General features: G+C 41.0%; 1 long non-coding RNA gene across 1 annotated transcript in view; it reads left to right on the top strand.

The window, feature by feature from the left end:
• LOC132248407 (uncharacterized) overlaps nt 1-15966 on the top strand; it is a 32746-nt gene extending 16780 nt beyond the window's left edge. Inside the window, exons 2-3 of the long non-coding RNA XR_009459590.1 lie at nt 10221-10410; nt 13962-15966. This is a non-coding gene — a long non-coding RNA (uncharacterized LOC132248407). The remainder of the gene's footprint in view (nt 1-10220; nt 10411-13961) is intronic.
• Nucleotides 15967-27396: the final 11430 nt, after the last annotated feature.

The following is a 27396-nucleotide window of genomic DNA, read 5'->3' as shown; positions in this document are numbered from 1 at the left end:
CCCGCCCGCAGACACCCAGCTCAGGTGGTCTCTGGGGGCACCATAGCCATGGTGGAAAACACCAGACCCTCGTGCAGCTCAAGCAGGCAGGCAGACTCCGGGGGGGGACAGAATCAGGCTCGCTGCTTTTCTTGGGCAGAGTCTGCCTTCCTGGGCTGCTATCAAGCTGCCTGCAGGGCTTCCTGCAGAACTGCATGGAGCCCATTGCTTTTCTTCGTGGCTCTAGCGGTGGCAAACTAAATCTCCTCGGAGGAGTTTTAGTTTGCTGTGCCCCGAGTCATTTAAGGTGCATTATGCCGCCAAATTTCTTATAGCAGCTGGAATTAATGTGCAATATGCTGTCGAGGCATGCAGACACCAACACCATTAAAGTAGTTCCAATGTATTTAGCCCACTTTAACATGTTTTGTACACACACCCCTCGTTTCATCTACACACGGCCCAAGATTCTGCCTATGTATTTGGCTCAAAATGGGTAATGCAGTCTTCAGTCCCATTGAAAACTATTTGAAGTTTTGGCTATTCTGATTATGTGGAAAAAAGCTAATAGGAAACAGTATAACACTAAACAATAAATTTGATAAATTGCTATCTATATTCTGCAAGTGTATGATCAATAGCATCTTGACAATGGCTTTCAGCTATCTTCAAAGTTTTAAAATATAACGAATGAGCCATTTCTTAGCACAAAGAATCTAAAAGAGGTCAAACATGGGAAACTCTTAAAAGTTGATTTTTAACATTTATTTGAAAATCCTGATAGTATAATCTTACCAACTCTGCATGCAAGAAACAAGGTTTTCTGTTTGTACTGGACAAATGCTATTTGAAGAAGGGTTCTTTGTACCCAAAAGCTTATCTAACAATTCTCCCAACTATACAGTTAGTCCAATAAATGATACTGCCAAGAAAAATTGTCTTCTCACTATTTCCTGGACTATCATGGCTGTAACAATACTTCAACCCTACTACAAGTATGTATAGTTATAGTAAACTTGGGGAACCATATTCTGCACAGAGTGAAAACAAAGAGGTTAAAGCTCTTTCTTACACGATAAACTGAACTTGTAATTTCTACAGAAGAGTTTGAACAATCAGATAACAATCACAGAAGCAAATCGCACAATTTTCATTCAGACAAGATTCTTACTACCGCAATGGAAGACTTGCATAAGTTGGGAGAGTTGGGACTGCTCTGTTACTGGAGACTTTTGCTAGCATATTTTGAAATCAAATAACTGCTCTTTATTCAGCATTACTTATTTCTATTATCAACATGCAGTAGCAGAAATTTATTTCACTTTATTTCCTGTTCCTCTTAATCAATAGCACCTATTCACTCATTCCTTGCATAGAAAGATAATAATTTGGTTTTTAGCAATAGGAATTTTACTGTTGACTTTGATTTTAGCTTTTAGTTATTTTTTAAATGAGGCCTTCATGTCAAATGCATTTGTTTGAGCATGTTATTAATTACTGCATCTTATTGTGCTTTGATTCCTCTTATCTTTTAATGATATTAAATGTATTAATATAGTTCTTTCTTTGCAACAAACACTCTTATGATTTAGAGTATTGTCTAAATAGATTATTTAAAAAACTGAAATAGTGTATCTTTTCATCATTCTCTTTTATTCTCCACAAATTTAAAATCAGGGTGCATGTGGTATGAGGTTTGGCAAAATGTATAAAATCAATTCCAAACTCTCTTTAAATTATAAAGAATTTATATAGCAACACAGCAAGAGAGAAAGAGATATACTTTAATTCCAAGAATTTAAAAATGAATCTGGGCTAATAACATTTATGTTAAGTTTCAGCTTAGCATGGTATGAACTGACACAAATACTGAAACCCAACAAAGCAGGTTTTATGAGAGAAATGACTACCAATCCTTTAGTGTTAGTACTATAACAGGTTCCTCTCTTCATTGTTAATGAAACAAATTCACTGTATCTGAGTTTCTGGTTTTTGTTATTTTACTCTGGGCTCCTTCCAAGCTGTATTTGTATATTTGATGGTTCCATCCATAATGGGCTACTTTGCACTTGTCCATTTGAATTTCATTTGATTAATTTTGGACCATTTTTCCAGTTTGTCAAGGTCATTCTGAATCTTAATCCTATCTTCTACAGTGTCTGCATTTTCATCCAGTTTGATGTCATCTTCACATTTGCTTACTGTGCACTCAATACCATCCTCCAAGCCATTAGTAAAGATATAACACAGTACCAGAGCAAGGACAGACCCTTGTGGAACCCTGCTTGATACCTCCTCCCAGTTAGATGCTGAGCCATTAATGAACACTCTCTGAGTATGATGATCCAACCAGTTATATGCCCATTTTAAACATGGGAGATTGTAGTCTAGTTACTTGTTCCCCATATTTTGAGTGTGCATTTGATTGTTCCATGTTAAGTGCAGAATTTTGCACTTGTTCTTTTTGAATTTCATTCAATTAACTTCGGGCCATTTTTCCACTTCAGCAAGGTCATTTTGAATCCTCATCATATCCTCCAAAGCATCTGCAATTTGATCCATCTTGGTGTTATCTTCAAATTTGCTAACTGTGCGCTCAATCCAATGGTCCAAATCATTAATCAAGAATGAACCCAGGATACATCCTCCTAATTAGGCATCAAGCCATTGTTTATGACTCTGAGCATTATGATCCAACTTGTTATGTATCTACCTTACAGTACTTCCATCCAGACTGTATTCCCTTTGTTTACTAATGAGAATGTCACAGGAGAGAGTGTCAAAAGCCTTGCTAATGTAAGGTATATCACATCCCTGTTCTCCCTGAAACCACAAAACCCATTACTTTGTCTTAGAAGGAAGTCATGTTGCTGAATCATGACTTACTCCTGACAAATCCATGTTGGATGTTCTTTATCAACTCACTATCTGCCAGGTGCTTAAAATAAATTATTTGATATGCTCCATAATCTTTCCAGGTATAGCTATTGGTAGTTCCTTGGATCCTCCTCCTTCCCTTTTTTAAAACTGGAGCCTATTTTCCCTTTTCCAGCTGTCCAGGACCTGTCTGACCTCCAAGAGTTCTCAAAGATAGTGTTAAAATAGCCAGTTGCTCTGCAATTATCTCAGCCAGTTCCTTGAGTACTCTAGGATGAATTTTATCTGGCCATACTGATGTAAAAATATAATTCTTGCCCAACAAATGCAAAACTTCACATGCCCTGTCTTATCCCTCTAGCTACAAGATGCAAATGTCAATTTGAATTCAGGATGTTCAGACTTTCATAGAATCAGGCCTTCTGCAAAAGGAGATTGCAATTTTTCCATATGTGCAATTAAAAGTGAGCAGATTGAAGGTAATGATTAACATTTGTTAGGCATAAAAATATACCAATGTTCTGATATCAACAAAAATACTTTGCTTACACTTAATTTGCATTGCTTATTCCTCTTGGAAAGGCCTGAGTGTCCAGACTGGAATAAACTCCCTCCAGTGGTGGTGCAGTCACCTACCCTGGATATCTTCAACAGGAGACTGGACAGTCACCCCACTGGGGTCACTTGACCCCTGTTCTCTTTTCCTGCCTAGTGCAGGGGGACTGGACCCAATGATATACAAGGTTCCTTCTAGCCCCTAACAATCTATGAATCTAGAGTGCTCTAAAGATGTTTAATTAATATGTTAATGCCCATATCTTTTCCAATATTTTTCTTTGTGATTTTGACCACAAGATCAAGATTGCTTGCCCTGATCCAAGGCCCAGATCCTGTGAAGTTTTGAAGGCCTTTGTTTTCCACTGAATTCCAGGGATTTGGGAGGCACTCAGCTTTATTCAGTAGGCATTCAATACTTCAACAGGGCCTTAAGATCACAAGGACTTTGCTGATGTCAGTCCAGGGTAATTCAACACACATTTATTCCAATGAGTCCACTGAATCAGTGCAGATGGTTGGGATTTATACTAGCTTTTTCAAGGCACTTTCATTGTCATTTTTATAGTATTTGAATTAATATGCATATTTCAGCAATTTAAACAGCTTAATTCAACTGAAGATGATAGTAATATTCACTGAAAATACCTAGGGAGTTTGGCTTACTTCATACTTTGTGAATTACCAGAAGCCTCTAGGGGCTTGTGTTCAACAATCATTTTATGAAGGATCTCCACCATTTATATGCTGACTTGTTCCCTGTAGAAAACACAAATAATCAGACTGCAATGGTGATTAAAGATAGCTTTACTGTGTGGTAAATTGGAAATTATAATGATCTTTTTGTTAGTACAATTTAGACCTTAAGAGCTGTGGGTTTAGCGTACAACCTTTAAATAATCTGAGCTTCCTTGTAAAATTCAAGTTAGCCAAAAGTACTGATGGCATGATCCCAGCTGGCTAAGATGTTATACTGCCTTCTGATTATATGTCTGTTCAAAATTCATTTGTATTGCTTTTCTCATTGCATACTTGGCTTTATTTCCAGTTATTGTGCTTTAGATCCAATTGTATATCGGTTCTGAAAAATAAATTAGTGGATTGGTTCTCCTATGGGGCTGTATCCATTACAGCCAATAGCAATGCTCCTTTCGATTTCAACAAGAGTGGGATCTGATCCAAGCAGCATAGTTTATTTTGGTCTCATTTGGAGATGGGCCTGAACCAAAACTTTAGATCATTTAGAGATTCAAAATCCAAATGTGAACCCACATCAAATTTAGCAAATCTTGAAAACTTCCAGGGAATTTGTGGTATCTCCTTGACCAGAAATTTTCAAGAAGGGGCTAGATGGGCATCTGCCTGGGAGGTTTTCGGAACTGGGAATCCCAAACCTGTACACAGGGCCAGACTACAAGGGTGGATTCAGGGTGGGTGCACCCATATGATTGTACCCCTTTTGGTTGTGCCATGCACGCACGGTGAACTCAGACCTCATCACCTGATCACTGTGGGTTCCAGCTAGAGCATCTCATATACAGTGAGCTGTATAAGGTCACCAGCTGATTGGCAGGTGATACTGTTTTCAAGTGGCTCTAGAGTCCAGGGGGTGAGCACTGGCACTGCTTGTCCCCTCTTTTCCTTTGCCATTGAATTTGGTAGGATTGGGGCAGGGAAGGGAAAAGAAAGGCAAACAGCAGCAATACTTATGCCCTGGGCACTGGAACTTATGCCAATCAGCTGGTGAGCTCATAAAGCTCACTGCATATGTGGAGCTCCAGCAGGAGCCCACACTGACCAGGAGGTGAGCTCAGAGCTCACTGTGTATGCATGGCACAGACAAATAGGGATATGGCTACACTCTCTCCTCCCCCACCCTTACCCCACTCCTGGATCCACTGCTACCAGACTACGTGAACTTTGTGATCCCTTCCAACTTCCCAATTCTCTGATTTTTGTGGAATAGCTCTTTTAATAATGAGTTAAATCCGTATTGCTCAATGCACTTGGCCCTGCAGACCAGACCTGGCATGTGGGGTTGGCCAGCTGGCCCGATTTAGTGTGCAGAGTCAGTCTGGGCCGGATCCAGCGCACAGTCTGAGAGGCAGTGAGAAGCATAACAAGCTAAACACAGGAATGTGATGGGCAATATATGAGGCAAATTTGTTTATGGGGGGATAATATTTTGAAGTGAAAAGAACTCAGATGTGTGATATTTTAGATTTTTCAGACAGAGACTGTGTTTAAAAAGGGCCTATCATCTTTTGGATAGAGTTATTAGTACTACTAATCCTACTATTATTCCTATGAAAGGGTTTGTGCAAATATCAACTTTGAGCTGAAGGTGTGTCTACTCAGTTAAGCAAAATTCAGTAACATGAAACTGTCAGTAAGTTTCAAAACAGTAACTTAACAGATTTGTTATAAACTGGGCTCAGATTGGCTTGAATTGGGTAAAAAGGGCTCAAAAGGTAAATTTCAAGTATTTCAATCTTGAGAATGCTTGACAATTATAGCAAAGCTAAAAAGGTGGTCTTATTATAGTTTGGGTCTTTAAAATGTGTATTTTGCACACTTGTAATAGTAAGTGGGTAAGGAAAGGTTGCAATGACTAAAGTATGGGTAGTGGAAGTATTCAGTGGTAATAATAAGAGCCTTTAAGGGAAACATAAGGGCCTTCTAACATCCGTGGTGGAAAGGATGTCAGGGATCCGTGAACATGTAATTTATTTATTTATTTATTTATTTTAACTCTAACATCTTTTCATTAGAAAGGCAAAAAATATGAAATTGATACAGTTTCTTTTTAAAGTGGGGAGCTAACTGTAGCTGTATAATTGTGCTGCCTTATAATCTCCTTCCAAATGTGTGGGTACCTCTTGGGTTTCCTCAAATATTTTATGGATCCTTTTCAAAGATTTCTAGAAAATCAGGCCAACAATCAGGCCTCCACCACATCAGTGAAAATTTGCATGATGTTTCAAAGTCATGTGAAATCTCTTCTATGGGAAACATACATTTTATAAAGTATAAATTTAGCAGATGATTTCACTGGGTAAATTCATTCTTCATGTATTTCCATTAATTTCACTACATCTAAACAAAAATATGCCAACTGTTAAAGTAGAAGGAACATGTAAAATGAATATCACACACACCTGTAAACATTTCAAAGATTGCCAAAAAGTGTTCATCTGTTTGATAAGATGTTTCAGTCTTATCAGTCCATATTTTTATGGGAACCTAGATAGCAAGTAAACAACATTTTATGTTTATGTTTCTTTATCATCTTAATTTATGGCATGTTACATATAATAATAAAGCAATCTGTTGGACATTCCCCTTGACTTTTTCATATTGATGGCTCCTAGCCAAATTTCCATGTACATGTTCTTTGAAAGCAAATCAACTGGCTGATCAAATGACTGGTGCAAACATAACCATCTTCAGTATAGATAAAAGACCCTTTGCCACTAGAACTGGCATAGGCAGGGGCTGCAATTGCTTTTAAAAAAAATAAGGACTGTTATGTTCAAAATTGTCAGATACTCCACTGTACATCTATTTATGATCTTGTGACAGGATTTTAAATGTGACAGCTTTGTCTACAGCGAGTGCTCATTCATGTTGAATATCACATGTTATAACAATGACAATTCTCAGTCTCCAAGGCTCTGTTCAATACTCAGAATGTGTGCAATAAATTGTGTCAATCCATTTCTAATAGACAACTGTTGATATCAAAAACCAGTACCTTAGCTGCTTCAGGAAGCAGACTAAGGGTTAATAGGGCAAGGAGACCGAGCTAGCCTCAGCTGAAGGTACTGGCTTTAAAATAGGGTAGAAAGTTGAGTTAAAATTAGGAAATTTGCATACAGATGTGGCTTAAAGAGAGGACTCTCTTTTCCAAAACTGTCCATATTTCATAAGAATAAAATTAACTCACAATAAAATTTTTTTTAAAACAGTGGACAGTAAGGGTGGCAAAGTGCAAACAGCAACGCCATTTGGGGGGTCCCCACACAGCTCAGGGACTGCTCAGCCTGCTGGCAGCTCGCCCCCGCCGCCCCACCGCCAAAGAGGCAGGTAAGGATCAGGCCCCCACTCTATTTGCACCCGCCTCCCAGGCCATCCCTAGCTACCCCAGTTGAGGTACTGGGGAGGAGCTGGGTTAGGCCTGTGAGGTGAAGGGGCTCCATTCCCCCTTCCCCCCCACACCTTCCCTTTAGCTTTGGCCATTCAGCATCCAGGAGCTCTGTGCTGGCTGCTTCTGGCTGCTTTGAATGGCCAGAGCTTGGGCGGGGGGAAAGTGAATAGAGCCCTCTTGCCTCATGGGCTTATTCTGGCTCCCCAAGGTAGCTGGGGGTAGCCCACAAGATGAGGGGGCTCTGTTCCCCCCGCCCCCCCTCCCCCTCCACTCTGGCCATTCAAAGAAGCTGGTAGCTCCCTCCTCTTCCCCCCTGACTGTCTGGGGGTTGGGCTGGGCTGGGCACGTGAAAAATTAACCCTGGAGGGAACACAAGTTTCCTAAAGCACTCTGCTTTAGAGCTCCTTAATCTAATGCCTCATTTGACCAGCATTAATTTTTGCCATTTTAAAAGTGCTCTGCAGCCATGCACATGTGTTAAGTCACAGCTGTAGAGCACCTTCAGGGGCCCAGTTGCATGATAAATGTCACTTGTGTATGCACCCTTAATCTATCAGATGTTGTTCTGCAAGAATCTGTAAATTATATTCATTCAGGAAGAAGTCTTCTGAACAGCTGATGTGAGAACTGAAAAACGCAATATAACAAATGAAACATGGGGGGGGCGGGGAGGGAATACTTTCATACTGATACAGGAACATCTGGTTTATTGCAACAATAACTACTGTAATTATATCATTGCTGGAAGAGCTGCTCTAGGTTAGGTTAAGTTTGTGGGTTTCTATAATAAACACTACTTTGGAGGAGTAGGGGGTTGAGTACCTCAGCAGTGTCAGATCACATTGAACTGAACTGTGATTTGAGGCAAAAAATAACAAAATATGGAAAACATAAAAGCACAATTTTCCAACCATATACTTCTTGTTGGTTTATTTCTTATTATAGCAAATAATCTGTGCCAAAGAAGTAGATTGCTAGAGGACTGACTATATTTCAGTGATAAAAGTTACAAAAGTATTTGTTTTTACAGGAATATGTGCACTAATAAATATTAATAGTAATTAATAAGATAGCTTTCAAAGCACTTTGTTAAAAAAGATAAGTATGCATGCTAATTCCTATTTACACATGTAGAAAACTGAGTTACTTGCCTTAGGTCATGACAGAGCTTAATGGCTGTCTGGCAATTGAATCAATGCCATCATTTTTAATGCCAGTAAGAGAACATGGGCAAAAAAACAAATTGTGAAGAAAACAATGTGGACATTTACCGCATATCAGCTACTGCCCAGTCAGTGTCTTGTGTAGACACGCCCACTGGGTGTGCAAATTATGATAGCTCAGCTGAAATCAATGGATCTATGATGATTTGTATCAGCTGCAGATCTCGCTGATATGTAGAGCATGTGAAGGATGTGGCTGTGGAACAGTTAAAGTGTCTGACTGTGAATCACATATGTGAGTTTGACCTTTGCACTCGATTCACACTTAAAGCTACCCTTAACTGCTCCAGCTACAAATTGGGAACTAGGGCCACTTTTATATGTGCTCTAGGGGCAAGGCGGGCAGCGCTTTAATTACAGCAGCTCCGGGAGCTTCTTGAATTAAAGCACCACAGCATCTCTTCTGATGAGCTTTAGTTTGAATGCCCCCACAGCCATTTTTAAGCACAGGGACACTGATGCAGTAGAAGGCTGCTGGAGTGCAGTAATTACCACACTCCAGCACACTAATTAATTGAGTTTGCTCTGATGCATTGCAATTACAGTGCATTGGAGTGGCCTCTGTGTGTGTGTACAGGCACCCCGGCTGTTTTGATTGTGGAAGCAAAGGTGGCTATGTTGCTTCCTTTTGTGTTGCTGGCTATAGAAACTAGCATGCTTGTTTGATGTTCCATCTAGGCTTGGACTGGATATTTGACATTTTTGGTATCTGTGGGCATGTCTACATAAGATGCTAACTGCACAGTAACCTAATAACACCGTTCAGAAACGCATCACAGCACGGAGAGTGCTAATACACTACTGCACAGTATTATCAAGCTTCTGAGCAGTAGCATCACTAAAAAGGCGCTTACCGGTGCTACTGCTTACTGTGCATTTATTTAGTACTTGGTTATACAAGTACTAAATTAAATGTGCAGTAACCAATGCGCACTAATGAATGTGTAGATGCACCCAAAATATATACTTTCCCCACCTGATTGAGATAAGTAAAGTAAGTAAAGGGATAAATCTGGACAGGTGCTGAATACTTTTGGGAGATACTAAGTCTTCTCACCTCCATTGGTTGTCAATGGGGTTTGAATAGGCTGGGCACTCCTTTCAAATGTAAGTAGAAAATCAATAAAAGCAGGTAAAGTACGGCTGGGTTTTCCAGTTTATTTTCATTGGAATTTCAGATGAGTTATTGAGCTTGGTCACACAAAATGCAGAGCACCCTTAGCTCCTAGTGACTTCACACCAAAATTGGATTGTTCTCACCTCTCAGGAGGCCCTCAGCTCCTTGTGGGGTTCAGATATTAAATGCAGATATTAAACATAGAACACCTTATTTTGTTTGTAAAGGCAAAGTTTCAGATATCAAGTAATGAATTGAAACAATGAAAAACAACCCTGAGACATGCTTTCTAATTCTCCAACCTTTGTTTCCACTTTTATAGTGTTTCATTAGTAACATCTAGACAGCAAAAAATTTGCTCATGGCTGACTGACTTCCTCCCTTGGTGCTCATAAGTCATCCCTGATTGGTTCGACTGCCTTTCATCTCCGCTAAGCTCAAATCAGACATACTTGCTCCAAGGATGTGTTCATTTCCAGCTCTGGGCCTCACACTGCATTACAGAGGGAAAGGTATTTATTGGCACTGGCTGCTCATATTTGCAGGAGAATTGTGCATGGGAAAGATGGGATAGCACCTGGAACTGTTGGAGGTTTCAGTTTCTTTTACAGATAGCATTGGAGATTTTCCCCTTGGGGGCCTGACTGGTTTTCTCAATGTTAGATTTTGCATTTTCAAGATGTTAGCTTAGAAAGTTTTCTGCTCTGAGAAAAGGCAGAAAGCAATATTTCAGAGAGAGACGGTAAAAGGCATGTGGACAGAGCACAGATCTAGGAACAAGAGCTCCTGAAATTTAAATCTTAATACTGCTGGTGTGTTTTTCAACATCTCTGTAAGGCAAAATAAGACCTGGTGACAGTCAATGAAGCAACATTCTCTTTTACTTTATAGCGAGGTTTAATTAATTAACATTTGTCCACCACTAATTAAGTTACAAAGTACAGTATCAGTGAGACATTATATATATCCTGTACAGAAGAGAAGGAACTGGTTCTATTCCCAAGCTTGTAAGTTGCTGAATATCCTAAACTCTTGAACAGGGTGGAGGCAACATAAGAGCCACAACTAGATGAAGTAGTGAGGGAGAGAATTGCAGAGAGTTTTGAAGGAGAAGACAGGAGCCAATCAGAGCTGATAAGTCACCCAGTTCCATCTCAAAGGCTGCTTCTACATGCCGTAGGGGTTTAATTTGGTTTAGTTCTCCCTAAATTGAAACAGTGGGTTTTTTAAAACACCACTTCAATTTAGGGAGAATTAAACCAATCTAAACCCCCATGGCATGTACACAAGGGTGGGGGCCTGATCCTTACCTGCCGTTTTGGCGGTGGAGCAGGGGGGTGAGCTGCCAGTGGGCCAAGTGGTCCCTGAGCTGTGTGGGGCCCCGAGGTGGCATCTGCCTACTGGCACCTGGCCTGGGCAGTCCCAGGAGGTGCCACAGCCACAGAGGGAAGTACCATCCCCTCTACACCCCCCACCCCCGCAGCCACGGGGGGAAGCACCATCCCCTCCACACCCCCCACCCCCGCAGCCACGGAGGGAAGCACTGGGCCCCCGCACAGCTCAGGCAGGCTCTGGAGAGAGAAAAAAAAAGATTCGTATCACTGCTTTTTTTTTTTTTTTTCAGTGGAGCCTGCCTACATGGGCTGCTGCTGGGTCTCACAGTGCATGAGCTGTGCGGGGCACACCAAGCCCCAAGCACATAAGCTTCCAGTGCTCTGTGTACTGTTGCACTTTGTTGGGTAACAAACTAAAACACCTCAGAGGTGTTTTATCTTGCTATGTACAAAAGTAATTTAAAGCGGAATACGCTACCGAGTATGCAAACAGCAATGCCATTAAAGCGGAATTTACCAGTGAAAGTGCAATGCCATTAAAGCAGTGCAAAAGGACATTTCAGTCACTTTAAAGGCCAATTTTGTGGCGTGTACAAAGGCCCAAAGGATCCACCCACAAAGAAACTATCTTGCAGATTCAGTTATATTGTTCTCTCATTTGCCTAGAAATCTTGAATAGACCCTTAGGAAAGGAGGCCACAGTCAGTGTCTTAAAGCTAAGATTTTCTAAAATCACTTAGGAGATTTAGAATGGCAAGTGTAAATTCCCTAGCAGTCCAAGATTTCAGCCTAAGATAACATAGATCTTAGATGTAATATGACAAAAAAGTGACAAACTTACTTGCATTAAAAAATTGAAATGAAGAGAAATGGTGTTTTCTGATGAGATTTATTTTTTTCCCCTGGTAGTCATATTGGTGAATTTTTGGTCAGAGACCTTGCATTTGGTCTGTTTTTTGTAAATAATTGTTTTGATATGTTGGAAGTGCCAGGTGATTCTTTCACATGAAGAGAAGCTGGATCTATTTTCTGTCTGTCCAGCTGGCAGCCTGAGGGCTTTGTGGCTCTCCTGGGATTTAATTGAGGCCCCTGGGCTCCCACCCAGCTGTTGCTCCTCCATTGTTTTGCAGAAGTAGCAGGGGTCTCTGGGCTTTCTCTACCAACAGCTTCCCCTTCCCAATCCCAGAGGTAGGGTAGTGTAGTGCAGCCCATAGTGCTGGGGAGAGCTGCATAACTAAGGGAATGTGCAAAAATAGATGCAACCACAGTGATGGCTGATCCAACTATTGTGAGCCACACCACAATAGCTGGTGCTGCCACAGTGGCCGAACTCTGCTGGTACACTGCTGGCTGGTGGAGTCTGCCACCTGAGTCACCTGAGAGATGTGATGCAGCACGGGAGCCCATGACCAGGGAGCTTAAGGTGAGGTGGGTCTCTTGGGTGTGTGGTGCATGGAAGGACATGCAGTGCAGGAAGAGGCATGCGGTGTGTGGCTTTGGGAACCCATGGATCCAGGTGCAGTGTGTGGCACCTGTTACTGTCACCCACAGAATGTGTGCTCCCCAGCCACTTACAAGATGGATAGCCCTCCTCCATAGTGTGGAGATCCATAGTCTATCTCCACAATGTGGATGTTCAAAGACCCATTTGTATCTTATATACACAAGGATGTCTACCTTGGCACCATTCACACTTACTCACCTAAGTTCCAAAACTTTATATCTTCATTGAGTCTATTTATCTTCTTACAAAGGAGTGAAATGGAGAGAGAGATTGACTGAAATCTTAATGGATAATTTGTTCCCAATATTAGAAATACTTTGTGTTGTTCTCATGCATCTGCTCATTGTGAATGGCCTCTCCTACCTTGAGGTGCCACCTCAAAATGAAAATCCAGTCATTCAACAGGTTTTGCATGATTTACATCCCAGTTGCAGGTCTTCCCACACAGATCTTGAAATCACAAAATGGATTTAAACCACAGAATTCATATCCCAAGATTTCAAACACACCAGAGCCTAGAGCTGCTCAGTGAATACGGGTGACTATGCAAAGCAATGGACATGCATTGAAATGTAATGAGACACGCAAGTGTGCATATCCATATCACACAGTATAATCATCTTATGGAGTCTTGGTGTAAAGATTGTGCAGCCATCTGCAAAAATTCAGGTCTGGATGTGGAAGCTACTTTGGATTTCAGGTTCTGGAATCATCAAGTGTGGTGATGTTTAGATGTGGGGTTTTGTTTCAGATTCATCTTTTTCAGAAATGGGTAACTTTAAACTGCAAATTTTTACAAGAAATCAGCACAGGGTTATTGAGAGCAGGTGTTTATGTAACTGTGATATACTGGGAAAATTCTTGGAGTTCAATGGCCTTCAAAAACATACTTCCTGAATCAAACAGTATGTACATGGTGTCTCTTGTTAGCATATAAACTATAATATCGGCCATCTAGGAAGACAGCCTGGCTTACCATCTGCTAAAGGGTAGTTCTTACATTGTCTGTGTTTTGATAGGGAGGCATTTTTCTTTGTTTCCTCATTTTTGTTTAGTGTTTTATTTTAAAAGGGATGTGTATGGAAGGCATAAATATACATTAAAACAGCTACTTTCCATTTTACTATCAAATGCATGATAATTGTCAAAGAAAGTATCTTACAAACATCTAATACATCTGCTTACAACAGTATTCAGATAGTTTTTATCATTATATTTTATGCAGATTCACAGTGTTGGAGCTGCAACAGATGTATTGATAGTGTCGGATCCAGAAGCAGAAATGAGGAATGCCTGGCTGATCGGTGCTCAAGTTCTTAGAGCAGGATTCACAATCATTATCCATTTATCTCACTCCATTTTTGTGTCAGTGTATTTTTAGCTGAGGTTCAGAAAATATCTAAGTGAATCCTTTCTTACTTTTCACAACATTTTCTGTACTACAGCAACTGACAATAACATTATGGTAACATGTTATAGTAATGTTACATCCATTTAGCTGGCTAATTTTTCCATATTTCTCAGTCTCTCTCCTCTCTTTTACCCTATCAGAAATCTTCTTATCTCAAGGGCTTGAACTGTGGGGAAACTCTTTGGGAAGAATTCGTTCTCCCTTGTTCCGAAAAATTAATGTGGTTTCAAAGCTCTCTCATGCTTCTCTGGCCTTTAAACTCTGGCCTGAGTTCTTTAGCTGCTGTCGTTCATTCTAGAAGACTTTCCCACATGCTGTAATGTCAGGGGACTTCCTGACCATGATCAGCAGTTTCTGTGTGTGTACATGTGGGAGTGAAGGGGCAGAGGTGCCACAGGAGGCCAGTACAGAACAATTGTTGAAGGGATAGAGCAGCAGATACTGGAAGGCCTAGATCATAATTGGGCTCAGCGGTTGCAGAGTGCCTGAATCCCCATGGCTTGTCTCCTGCACAGTTAAAGGCCAGACAAGCCTTTAACTTTTTTTAAATATGGCTTCTCAAATTGCAGTTCCTGCTTTGCATTTTCAAGGATTCATATGTACAGTAATTCAGAGTCATTTGTGCAAACTGGGTGTGTCTACACGTGCATTTAAGCGTGCCTAAATTTAATGTACATTAGCTTAATGCGCAGTAAGCAGGTTTAGGCAGGTATTAAACACATGCAGGCATTAAAGCACATTAACTCTGTGTGTGTCGATAGACTTGGGACTAAAGTTAGTCCCAAGTCCATCCATACACACAGCAATAATGCACTTTAATGTATCTACATGTTTGTTAATGTGGTTTAACTATTTGCGCCTAAATTTGACTCCTGCATTTGAAGGAGTCAAATTTAGGCAAAAATAGCCTAAATTCACCATTTTAAAAACACAGTAAGACATGCATGTGTATATGTGCGCCCAAATGCACCTTAAATATAAGTTAATGTGCCTTCAAGCATCTTATGTAGACACACCCACTATATCATATTCACATACCTTTTTATTCACTATATTTGCTTAGTAAGTGGAAAGTATCCTGAAAGTCTGTAAAAGCAAAAACATGTGGTTGGTTGGATATTTCTTACCTGTAAGTCTCACTGGCTTTGTACACTAACCTAGAAATACATTTTTCTCCAGTTTCTGGCAGGGATGTATATTGGAGGTACCAAGGAACCAAAATTTAAAATTTTGATCCAGACTTTTGCTTAATTTAAGACTGTTTGGATCTTTCCTTTGATATGGTTTTTAATGCAACTTTCTAAGTTGATAGAAAGAAAACACAGAATCTAACACTGTCATCCTTCCTACATCAATATTTACATAGAGGGTAGACACAAGTCTCTTCCACTCCACTGTTCATTGGTAGTCTAGTTCCCTTTCTGAAACCAGTAGGTGTTTATGAGGCTAGGCAGTTAGCCTGACATTCATCCTCCCCTTTTCTTCGTGTTATTTAGTATTGGGACCACCAGCTATAACAGGCAGGATTCTCAGTGTTTGTCTACACTGAGGCCATAGAAAACTCAGTCTTGTTGCCCAGCAATAAATGCTGCCTGCCCATCCCTATTCTGTATACACCAATCCTGGAAATAAGGTGGGAGAAGTAAAATAGGGGCATCCCTGCCACTTTACTCAAGGCTTGGATTTCCAAAGTGTGCTCAAGCATGGTAGGACATCCTTAACACCTCATTTCCAGGGTTGCTATATGTGGTGTGGGAGCAGGTAGGCAGGGTTTATTGCCTCACTGGTGGGACTGCCACTAGTTCAGATGTATGTTATGTTTCTTCAACTGTTTGCAAAATAAATCCTGCAAAAAAAATTTCTCTACAGATTTATCTATGTTACATAATTAATTAAAATTATTGTTGACTGTTGAATTCAGCTATTTATAGACAGAGAAAAAAAAGAGAGAATGTATGACCTTTTATCATTTTTCTTTCCTGAGGAAAGCATCTTCATGGACTTAGCATTTCTTTACTTCCTTTATAGAAGACGTTCTCAAACAGGGTCATGACCCCCTGGGGGGGTAATGAGCAACTTAAAGGGGGGCTGCAAACTTTCCAGGGGTATGGGCAGCAGTGCAGGGAAGTGGTGCGCAGTGGCGGTGCAGAGTGGTGGATGGCAGTGACAGCTGTCATGTGTGAGCTCCCCGTCCCCCACTGCTGCCATCCAGCACTCGGAGTCATGGTATCACAAAGTTTGAGAACCCCTGCTTTATAGTATTTGCTTGGGACTTAATCCTGCAAGGCTGTTGAGTGCCCTCAGATTCAAATGACAGAAACCATGTTCTTCAGTAGCTTGCAAATTCAGATCCTAAATATAAGCCCACTAATGCAATCATGCAGTGACTACAATAATGGATACTCCTCTGAGGCCAAAACCTGAACAACAGATGCAGGTACTTACTACTCTCATTTCTCACTGAAGTTAATAATTACCTATGTGAATAAATGGAAGTTTAACTCTTTAGTTTGTAATGCAATTTTTAATTTGTAAGGCTATTAAATCCTCAGTAACAAGATATTAGGTAAGATTAAAGAACCAAGTTTCTTAAACTATTAAATAATAAAAATTGCCACTATCTTTTGTCAACAGGTTGTATCTGTAGGTTCAGCACAGATTAATAATTGTTCCTGATGTTTGAATGGTTAAAAGAAAATCTTCAGCAACAGAGAAAAGTCTTCACTCATTGATTTCTTTAGGTTATTTTGGCAACACAAAAAGAAAATATACTGTGTGAGGCTTCATAGAATTATTTATCCCAGCCACATGTGATATAAATAAAGCAAACCTCTAGAGTCTGGCTCAGAATATGGAATAACAACATTTATGCAGCAATCATTTCAGCTAGGTTTCACCACAGAATATGTTGAATTATGGACGTCACCATATGTAATATTTAAATAATGCCCAAAGCTCCCAACACTCTTGTTTCTATCTGAAGCGCAAGACAACTTGCCAGCAGCATTTCAGCATAGGGCAGTTACTTTGAATCCTCTGTTTCTGGATGTATATCTTCTGTAGAGATGTAGATGATAGGAATGATCCCACTAGGTAGAAACAAGCAGCCATCACCAAAGACCTCTCAAAATGCAGTGATCTTAGTTTTTCATGCAAAATCTGTCAAATAAAGGATGGGAAAGAAAAATAAATGATGTAAGTGCAGAAGTGCTTGCAAATAGGATCTGTTCATGAGGCATTAATGGCACTTTGAAAGGTTCTTAAGATGCCTATAGGATTTGAATCAATCATAGGATGTAACATTAGAGCCAGAATTATCAAATGATGGTCTGGCAAATAGGTGCCATGGGGTGCATCTACACATACTGGAGTAAACTGATCCTGATGTCATCATCTACACGTGTTTAAGTGCAGTAATTTACTGTGTTGCCAGATACCACGTCCGTAAGACAGAAGTATCTGGCAGTGGAGTAAATTAGTCTACTGTGCCTAATTGCCATGCATGTGTAGATGATGATGCTTTACTGCATAGCAAATTAGTCTGCTGCACAGTAAAGCATCTCACATAGACATGCCCAGGAGGTGTCACAGGCTACTTGCTAAACCAGTGGTTCTCAGCCTTTTCAGACTCAGGGCACCCCTCAGAAAGTGCCACGTCTTCATTTTCACTTGTTTTTTTATTACAGAAAAATAGTAGAGGAATTCTTCTGTTGCGAAGAACTCAGAAAGATCCCAACAGACCACAATATTTTCACACTTAACAGTGCTCACCTTGCATGGCACACCTCAGCAGTACCCTGTTTGAGAACCACTGTGCTGAACACTTTTGAAAAATCTAACTATTATTGGGTTCCTAAATGAACACTGAGTTGTTTTGAAAACTTGGCCCTGTGAGTTTTTCAGAATAGTTGCATGTATAATATCTCACTTTTTCATATTAAACATGCTATACATTAGCCATTAGAAAATGGTTAATACTTTATGCTATTACTAGGGTCCACTGTGAGCACCAGAGCAGGGAGTAGGAATAAACTCTAACCACTGGAAATTGAGGCCAAGTTAGAATGGTTTGGGAGAAATAGTCATGATGACCCAACTCATTTACCCTGCCCAGAATCCTTCTTATGTCTTGCATTCCATATTCATGCGACTTACCGGAGCCTCCTTCCAAGTTCTAGCTGTTCCCTCAAGCAAGCAAGCATCTGGAGGAGTTGGACTCTAACAGCCGTTGAGGTCAGAGGCAGAGGGTAATGTTCACTATGTTGCTGGCAACACCAATGCAAATGTTACTTAATACAGCTCAGAGTGAGGAGGTGTCACACACAGGGTAGTGAAGAATGTGGGAAGCTGATGTGGGCTGATGGCTTAGGGCAAGCGTGTAAGAGTACTAGTAGTTGGGAGGGGAGCAGACAGGTGAAAGGCCTTATTTGATGGAATGGGTGTGAGCAGCAGACAGAAGGGAAGTAAGACTTCTTTTGTGATAAGACTGATCTTTTCAAAAGGCTTCCTCATTCCCCATCCCTACCCCCCAAAATGTTTGTATGAGACTACTAAGGATTAAAGAGTCTAGATGCTCCTAGAAAAACAGACATGCCTTCAGCCCTCCATCATCTTTAGGCTTTTACAACTTTTTTCTGAGGATATCCAGGCACCTAAACCAATGGTTAATTCACTTCACAGCATCACTGAAATGTGGGTTATACTCTTCAGTTTTATCAGGCACACAGAAAGCTTAAGTCACTTGTCCAAAGTCTCAAAATTAACTTAGTATCAGGGAGTCTTGGCTCCCAGTCACAAGCTCTCACCACTAGACCAGAGCTCTTTGCCACATGACTGGAGACTCTGACTTGTGCCACTGTGGGCACAGGATGTTTCTTCTTCCTGGAAGCCAGTCAGTGCTGCCTACTGAGAGAGTAGGATGATCAGAAGATGCTGTAATTAAAATAGGAAACATTGGTTCTGCTTTGGGAGATCAACAAACCCGTGAACAAAAAAATACTGTGAACTAGAAAATATTATAACTAAGATGAAACTACAGGTATTACTATGGCTTACTTACTTATTTATTATTGATTTATTTAGTCATCTTTCCCACCACTAACACCATGCATGTTATATAAATGTTAAGATCTTCTGGATGTTCATACATAACCTTCCTTGTAACCTTTATGTAACCTTAATATGGGCTTGGAAAACAGTGGTCTTGTTCTTTTCAAGGTAGCATGAACTACAGCTAGGAAGTATTAGTCATCAGAGATTTTTGGTAGTTGTAGTTTGGAACCCCACTGAATTGCTTTCTGTATACAGTTATAATGAAGGTAGGAGGATGTATATAGCTAAAGTTTGTCAAAACATTTTCTCTAAAAAAAAAAAAGCCTTTAAACCAGACTGAATATGTGCATATTTGATTGAAATTTCCATGTATCATTAACACTACCAACAACAAAATAACTGAAATAACAAAATGAGTTAATAATTAGCTCTTACTGTAAAATTTTGAGGGTTTTTTTAAAACAAAAATCAGCTTCAGTAAAAATGTTGGGGATTTTATTCCCAAATATCTAACAAAATATGACTTTTATCAAACTAAAGAGGAAATTTATGAATTTTTTGGCCATAAAAATAATATGGGTGAAAATGACAAAAATCTTTGAAAACTTCCCAGGAAAATAAACGCCCATTTTGACAAGTTTTATCTATAACAGCTTATCCTGCATGGATTCTGTATATGTGCGCGTCCTGGTCATATTGTAATTTTTGGCCAAATTTTGATTAGACACAGAAACAATAATATGCAAGCAAACAAAGTTTACTTTTATGTAAGTAAGATAACTATTTACAGTGCATGGAAGTATTAAGTGCAAATTATTATAAGTGTTTCAAGTTTCTTAAATGAATCATGTAATGCTAACATAATAGTGTACTAATCCTAATAATCATAATTTCATTCATTTTTGGAATAGTGGCATGGATCCTCAGTGTAAATCAATGGAATTCCACTGAATTATTTAAAGATAAGTCAATTCACATGATCTGAGAATGTGATTTTATTGTTGTCAAGTAATAATAAACTGAGGCATAGACAGATGAGTTAGTTTGCTCAGTCTTGTATAGACATTCAGAGAGGCAATATCAATTGCATAGACAGATGAGTTAGTTTGCTCACTCTTGTATAGACATTCAGAGAGGCAGACAGGACCTCTTCAGGTAGGCCATTCCAAGCATAAGTGACAGTGCAGAAGAAAGCACAGAGGTAGAAAATGGCATATTGAGTGCAGCCTTTCTGGAGAAGGAAGGTTTTTGTCAGGAAGAAGACTGGGCTTGATGTGCTAGAAAAGAGGGGATAGTAAAAGAAGGGTGATATAATTAGAGAGATGTCAAGGAAGACAGCCTTATCAGTTGACTTCCTGATGTGGTCTGGAGAACAGAGGCATGACTGAGAGGCAAGAGAGGTTTCATAGTTTCATAGTTGTAGGGTCAGAAGGGACCTGAGCAGATCATGAAGTCTGACCCCCTGCCATGGGCAGGAAAGAGTGCTGGGGTCAAACGACCCTGGCTAGGTGATTGTCTAGCCTCCTTTTGAAGACCCCCAGGGTAGGAGCCAGCACCACTTTCCTTGGAAGTTGGTTCCAGCTCCTAGCCGCCCTGACTGTGAAGTAGTGCCTCCTGATGTCTCGCCTGAATCTACTCTCAGACAATTTATGGTTGAGGCAACATTAGTCAAGAGGGAAGGACTGAATGATAGCTGTGAGTAGGAAAAAGAAAAAGTTGAAACTCAAGAGGTTAGGATACTACCTACATATGTGGAGCAATAGATAGGGAAGAACTGAAGATGTCATTACATTATGGGCTTAACAGACAAAGAAGATGGTGAAGTTCTCAACAATAACTGAAAATAGGAGGTGTGGGGAATGCTTTCATGGGGCATTCACAGTATAAGGCTCCCTAGTGACTAGGTCATTTGCTTATAGATTCATAGATGCATCTATGTTATGGTTGGAAGGGACCTCAATAGATCATCGAGTCCAACCCCCTGCACAGGCAGGAAAGAGAACTGGGTTCAGATGACCCCAGCCAGATGCCTATCTAACCTCCTCTTGAAAACCCCCAGAGTAGGGGAGAGCACCACCTCTCTTGGGAGCCCATTCCAGATCTTGGCCACTCGAACTGTGAACAATTTCTTCCTAATGTCCAGTCTAAATCTGCTGTCTGCTAGCTTATGGCCATTATTTCTTGTGACCCCCAGGGGTGCCTTGGTGAGTAGAGCCTCACCAATTCCCTTCTGCACCCCCATGGTGAATTTATAGGCAGCCACAAGGTCACCTCTTAACCTTCTCTTGCAGAGGCTGAAGAGGTCCAGATGCCCTAGTCTCTCCTGGTAGGGCTTGGCCTGCAAGCCCTTAACCATATGAGCGGCCCTTCTCTGGACCCTCTCCAGGTTATCCACATCCCTCTTGAAGTGTGGCACCCAAAACTGGACGCAGTATTCCAACTGCGGTCTGATCAGTGCCCAATAGAGGGGAAGTATCACTTCCTTGGTTCTGTTTGTCATGCATCTGCTGATGCATGATAAAGTGCAGTTAGCTTTGCTGATGACTTCATCACACTGACGACTCATGTTCATCTTGGAGTCCACTGGGACTCCAAGATCCCTTTCCGCTTCCATGCTGCTGAGCAGGTCATTTCCTAGGCACTAGGTGTGCTGGACATTTGTCCTCCCTAGGTGCAGCACTTTGCATTTCTCCTTGTTAAATCGCATTCTATTGTTTTCTGCCCATTTGTTGACCTGTCCAGGTCTGCCTGTAGTTGTTCCCTGCCCTCCGGTGTGCCCACTTCTCCCCACAGTTTTGTATCATCCACAAACTTGGACAGAGTACACTTTACGCCCTTGTCCAAGTCACTGATGAAGTCATTGAAGAGTACTGGTCCAAGGACCGAGCCCTGCGGGACCCCACTGCTCATGTCCTTCCAGGTCGATACCAACCCGTCCACCACCACTCTCTGGGTACGACCCTCTAGCCAATTTGCCACCCACCGGACTGTGTAATCATCCAAGTCACAGCCTCCTAATTTGTTCACCAGTATGGGGTGGGATACCATATCGAAGGCCTTCCTGAAGTCTAAGTAAACGATGTCTACCCCTACTCTTGTGTCCAGGTGTTTTGTAACCTGGTCATAAAAAGAGACTAGATTAGTCAGGCATGATCTACCTGCTATGAACCTGTCCTCATTTCCCCTCAGTATAATTTTTCCTGCTGGGCTCTCATGTATATGAACCTTAATAATCTTTTCAAAGACTTTGCGAAGGATGGAGGTGAGACTGACTGACCTTTAGTTGCCTGTATCCTCCTTCCTTCCCTTCTTGAAAATAGGTACCACATTGGCCCTTTTCCAGTCCTCTGGGACCTGGCCTGTGCACCACGAGTGCTCTAATATTCTTGCCAGTGGCTGTGCAGTGACATCAGCCAATGCTTTCAGTACCCTCAGATGGAGCTCATCCGGGCCTGCCGACTTAAACGCATCCAGTCCTTCCAAATGACTCTGCAACATCTCAGGGTCAACGCTTGGTAGTCTGGCACCCTGCTGTTGCCTCTCTACATTATGAGACTTGTCTTACCCCTTGTTTAGGAACACTGAGGCAAAGAACTCATTGAGGAGTTCAGCCTTGTCCCCCTTGCCTGTCACCAATTGCTTTTGCCCATTCACTAGTGGTTCTATACCACCCTGGGCCTTTCTTTTACTCCCTATATATCTGAAAAACAATTTTTTGTTATCCTTAACTTGGGATGCCATCCTCAGTTCCATGGTAGCTTTGGCCTTTCTAACTGCCTCCCAACAACTGTGAGTTGAGGAGGCATACACCTCTTTAGTAATCTCTCCCTGTTTCCACTGCTTATATGCCCTCTTTTTTGCCCTTAGGCTGCTCTGGATTTCTCTGGTCAGCCAAGGAAGCCTCTTGGCCCCTTTCCCCCTTTTCCCCCACATCAGGATGTCTCCCTCTGTGCCTGAAGGATCGTTTCCTTAAGGCACAGACACCCTTCCTGGGCTCCCATCTTGCCAGATCTCTTACTCGGCAGTGCGTCATTGACTAAATGCCTGAGCTCACTGAAGTCAGCCTTCCTCAAGTCTAGCACTTCCACCCTACTAGTTACCTTTCCCACTCTATGCCTTATGATGAATTCTATTATTTGGTGATCACTGTCCCCCAGGTGACCACTGATCTGTAGGTCCCCTACCATGTCATCCCCAGTTGCCAATACCAGGTCCAGTAAGGCATTCCCCCTAGTGGGACCATGTACCTTCTGCATCAGGTGGAGGTCCTGTACACAGGATAGGAACCTGCGTGAACAGTGCGAATTTGCTGTCTGCATCTCCCAGCAGATGTCAGGGTAGTTTAGGTCCCCCATGACTACCGCTTCCCTAGTCTTTATGGTCTCTGATAGTTGCCTCAGGAGTTCCAAATCTAGTTCTTCCCCTTGGTGTGGGGGTCTGTAGTAGACCCCTACCACCAAATCCCTTTCCCCTTGACCTCCATGTATCCTAACCCACAATCCTTCTACTTTCTCCTCCTCTGATTCCATTTTGATGAGGGTCGATGTATAACACTCTTTGACATAGAGCGCAACCCCTCCCCCTCTCCTCCCCACTCTATCCTTTCTGTACAGCTTATAGCCCTCAATGTGTACTGCCCAGTCATGGGTAGAGTCCCACCAGGTTTCTGTTAACCCCACTAAGTCATAAGTGTTTTCTGCAAGCAGGAGTGCTAGTTCATTCTGCTTGCTCCCCATGCTCCTAGCATTAGTGTATAGGTGCTTGAGCCCTGCGACTGCTTAGGACATAACAGACCCAGGTTCAGCTTCAGAGGGCTTTAATCCACACCCCTTATGCCTTAGCAAAGATCCCTAATCTCCAAACTATGGAGCAGACATAGCTGTGAGCATCTTCCATTTCCTTTCTTCCTGAACCTAGAGCACTAGGGAGCCAAAGGGGAAAGAGTTGTGGAGTTGGAAGAAGATGCAAGAGGAACTGTATGTCACTTATGAATCTTAGCAAGGAAAAAGAATTCACCCCTCAGGGTACATGCAGATTTTATATTTAGATTGACAAAAGTAGAGTTAGGTCCATCTAAATGCCCATCTGTGCAGATGTTTAGGGAGGTTACATGAGGCAAAAAATAGTGGGCTCGATCTAAATTAGTTCACTTGCATAGGTGAACTAACTTAGACTGGGAATTGGTTAGCCTGATCTAATACACATTTGCACATGTTTGGAGTCCAGCTGTGGTGAGGTGCAGTTTGCACTTCCTATCCCCACGCCTCAACCAGGTTATATTTAGCCCCTAAAATTCTACCCCATCCTCTGGACAGACAGTCCCCCACTTAGAAGATGACAGACCCAGGGTTAGGTTAGATTGAGCCCACTATTTTTTTCCTCATCTAAGTTTCCTAAACATCTGTACAGATGGGCACTTAGATGGACCTAACCCCCTCCCCCCCTACCCGCTCCCTTCCTCCCAATCCTGCCAACCCCCTGGACCTACCACACCCCTCTGGACCCATTACATGCTCTCCCCCCTGCATGATCCCACTGACCTTCCTCCACCCCAGGTTACTTGAATTGGGTTCCCAGCATGGCTTCCAGCACCAGTGAATGTCTACACACACTACTCCCAATCTACAATTACGCAGCATAAACCATATGTGGTAAATCTCTGCACATACCCTAAGTGTCTAGCCCATATAGTTATAGAGAAAAGCTTGAATTCAGGAATCCCAAAAACTTAAAAAAATCGTAAAGGCAAATAAAAGAAAACCTTAAATAGTTTAGTTGGTAGAATTTCATGTTTTGAAAATTCTTTCAATTATTTACTTTTGAGGAGGGAGTCATGATTTCTTAACTCAACTTTTCAAAATAGAATATTATAAATTGGAAAAGTAAATTTCATGTAATTATTTAAAGAGCTCTTAACAGCAATTGTGAGGCATTGGGCTATATTTGATTTAGTACTGTCCTTTTAAAATGTGGCTCTTTTCTGAAAAATGGACTCTGTCACAACATTAGCAGAGGGCTGTGTTTATTGTGTCTCAAAAATTTCTGTATCAAATATGTTCAGTTCCAGCCCTGCACTGTCACCCTGGGCTTTGATTGTTATGGCTGCATCTCACATATGATCACCAGTAATAAAGGCAAAGTTATGCTCTTTATTAGGTTTGAACAAATATAACAGACTGGGATTTTGTAAGTCATTCATTTCATGTTGCAGAAGAGGAAATAGTTTCGTTTCATAAAAATAGTTCCATTTTATTAAAATAGTTCCTTTCAGCTAGTTATGCCTCCTTGAATTTCTGGTTTACTCTAAGGCCTTGATTCTGCAATTCCTTGTGTGATTCATAGAAAGATGTAAAAGCTTATTACACTTGAGCACAAGTGAATAGAAATGACATGTGGATTCAGACAAGATTATGGATTATGAAGTCTTCTTCCGAGCAGGAATAAATCCCCTCTCTCAAATCCCTCCCCCCCCCCTCTTTTATATATATATACACACATACACACACACACACACACACACACACACATACTTAATGTAAAAATGGAATGGGAAGTATGATGAGCAGAGAAGTTGTGTCGGAAGAGTTAACCTCATCCTGCCTAATGGTAAGGCAATAATGGCTTCCCCTTTTGACCTGATTCTGTAAAAGATCACTACTAAACTTACTAACTATACTAGCATGCACATAACATGAAGCTTTTTTTGGTCATTGTTAGGAGTAACTTCAGTACTAACAACCAACACTCTAAACAAGGCCGCAGCCCCAGTCCCAGCCCCCAGTCCTCCATGAATTCAGTCGTGCAATATAGGATTCCATTGCTCTTTATGAACTGTTTGCCACTGCTTGTTTTCTGCTTTCAACATCCTTCATGTGTGCTGTGCAAGATCAAATCTACAGGGATTTTCATTGAAGCCCAGGGGATCAGGACATCATGGCTAACCCCTCTACAATGCTATTCAAACATATTCTTTAAGAATGCTACTCATGTAGGACATGGCATAGTGTAACCAAATACTGTCTCAAAACCCATCCCAGTCTCATTTGCTTTTTTTTTTCCGTAAATCTCTTCCTATTACTAACAAGATACCTTAAGTAACATAGAATGGCACCAGGCTGTAAGATGCTATACTTCATTTGAAGTCAAATATTACTTGTGTCATGACAGGTATGCCATTTTCGATCTGGGCAAGATTATATTTCAAGAGCTGAGTTGGAGAAAGATCAACATCAATTTTAAGCTTAAATGCTCCCTATTTGGGCATATTACTTATAATGAGCTTTAAGATTTTGAGGAATTTCATACTAGGGCATGATGCCCTTACATCATTGCAACTGACACAATGTTATCTATTATAATATAAAACACATTATTTGCATCAAATAGTATCATGGAGATACTTCCACACCGGTCTTCCACACCGCCCAAATTCAGTGATTTGTCCTTTTTTTTTTTACCTCTGAGCATTTCAAATTATGTACAATTCTTATGGCATGTAATACAGGCCTCTATTTGAGAGAAATATTGATTTAAATTGCATTGTAGCAGCATGGTTGAATAAACTTTGCCATGAAGGAGAGATCAAGACACTGAGAAACATTTGTACAAGTCTTTAAAATGTGAGCACACACATATGATACTTTAAACATTGCTCTGTGTTTCATAGTAGATCAGCTTGGCTGATCATGGCATTTGGGATGGTTTGATTAGACAACATTCCATGAAATCTATAATCACTATTGCTATTGGAATAGTGATTATTGAAAATCATATGATAGCAGTGATTAGAATTAAAAATGAGGTAATTGTTATTTATATGATTGATATTCTGCTTCAGTGTTTCCACACAAAGACCTTTCTCTCTGTCTGACATGCAGGCACTGCATTCCCCACACATTCTTGCAGCCTACACCACATAGTTGAACAATAGAGAGCCTTCTTTCATTTTCCTGCCTAGTTTCTGTGAACAGAACTCTGTTGACAACAGAGTCTGTTCTCACTCCTGAAGAATTCCAAAAATTGAACAATATAAGGACAGCCTGTGACTTTCAGGAGACATCTTAAAGCAGTCTATTTTTAAAATTGTGGCTTGGTGCTTCTTTTTTTGTTTTGTTGCTGTTTCAAAGGAAACCTAGAAAAATGCAGTTATCCTACAAATCAGTCGTCATACTAGAGAGCTTTTCTTAACCTGACACCA

The sequence above is a fragment of the Alligator mississippiensis genome, chromosome 2, assembly GCF_030867095.1.
Source record: "Alligator mississippiensis isolate rAllMis1 chromosome 2, rAllMis1, whole genome shotgun sequence".
Taxonomy (NCBI): Eukaryota; Metazoa; Chordata; order Crocodylia; family Alligatoridae; genus Alligator; species Alligator mississippiensis.
This window is presented reverse-complemented; position numbering and strand designations above follow the sequence as displayed.